The 1,420-nt window shown below is 35.4% G+C and overlaps 1 long non-coding RNA gene across 1 annotated transcript; it reads left to right on the top strand.

Moving 5' to 3' along the window:
* The first annotated feature begins 696 nt into the window (after positions 1–696).
* Positions 697–1,206, top strand: LOC141349771 (uncharacterized). The gene is made up of 3 exons (XR_012357799.1): positions 697–866; positions 954–997; positions 1,142–1,206. It is a non-coding gene; the product is annotated as an uncharacterized lncRNA (long non-coding RNA).
* Positions 1,207–1,420: the final 214 nt, after the last annotated feature.

The following is a 1,420-nucleotide window of genomic DNA, read 5'->3' on the forward strand; positions in this document are numbered from 1 at the left end:
TTTCCCATTATTTCGGGATGTTTCCTAGCTATGGAAATTACCAGAATGTATTCAGGACAAAGAGCAGTGAAAATATGATTGTTTTAAAAAAAAGTGGTCTTGTGTCTCACTTTACCCCAGCTTAGGGGTAAACTGGGACAGACCAGGAAAATTAAGGGGGTAAAGTGAACCAGCTCGGGGTAAACTGATCCACTTACTTTTTCCACTCTGAAACTACCATAACAGCCATATACCATATTGTAACAGATAAAATCCTAACAGCTAGCTTGACAACCACACATTACAGAACTAATCTTTGACTAGTTACAGAAACAAGGGGATTGGTCAATTAAGAACATTATTTTTCTAAACACTTGAAACTACAGTAACTCTGAACCAAAATCAAATACAACATAATATAATTCAAAAGTTATAATTTTTGGCAAGTTTTTGCGTTCATTTAACAGTCAGTTTTGGAGAGGACAGGAAAGTACAGGGAGGAGAGAAGCAGGGGCGGAGCGGGGGGGTGGCTTTTGGGTCTCGAGCCCTGAATGTTTTGTCAAAAGCCCCGAATCTTTTCAGATCTGTAAAATGAATTCATCCAGGATGCTAGGTGGCGGCACTCAGCTTTAACTCTCCGGTCCCCCACTCAACTGAAAATGAATAAGAGATGTGTGTTGAAGGCAAAAAAATATGCCGAATCTCCCCACAAGTAAACGCATTTTCAAAGTGTCTTTATTATTACAGTGCCTTCGTTATTACTGTAAGTGTATATTTATAGTTATGTGATGTAAATACTGTTAAATAGCGTCAACTGATATATTATCTGCATGGCTAACGTCTAACTTACTGTGGTGCTCTGGTCTAGTCTGCCTCATTGGTCATTGGTAAGGTTGTATTTAAAGTACATTTAATAACAGTGAATTAAAACTTTGAAAAAACTTGCTCATTGTTGCATATATACTTTTTTATAGATGGATATACGATTTATATTTTTAAAGACGTCAGAAGTAAGAAGGTGAGAAAGTATATAGTTAGTTAGGTAGCTTATGTTTTGTCCATATGCATTTGAAATTCGCAATGATTTTACCTCAGAAATACATTGATAGACAGTTATAAAATGTTATTACATTAAAATATCCTTATGTGTGATAACTGTCAGTGCAAATAGGAAGAGAGGAGGGTGGAGAGAGATCACAGACAGAAAGAGAGAGAAACGCTTCCATAAGCAGGTGAGAAATTGTTCTGTCAATGAAGTCAAAAATTGTTATTCTTATGTAGCTTTATAGTTAACTTACTGGATTAGCCTTCAGCAAAGATGTTTGCCTATTTTTGGATAAGTAAAAGTTAAAGTATAAGTATAAGTTAAAGTATCATTGTCAAAATTTGTTATGTTGCAGTTTCAAAATGACAATACCAGTGTTGGGTAAGTTACTCAAAA

This window comes from Misgurnus anguillicaudatus, chromosome 15 (genome assembly GCF_027580225.2).
Source record: "Misgurnus anguillicaudatus chromosome 15, ASM2758022v2, whole genome shotgun sequence".
NCBI classification, from domain to species: domain Eukaryota; kingdom Metazoa; phylum Chordata; class Actinopteri; order Cypriniformes; family Cobitidae; genus Misgurnus; species Misgurnus anguillicaudatus.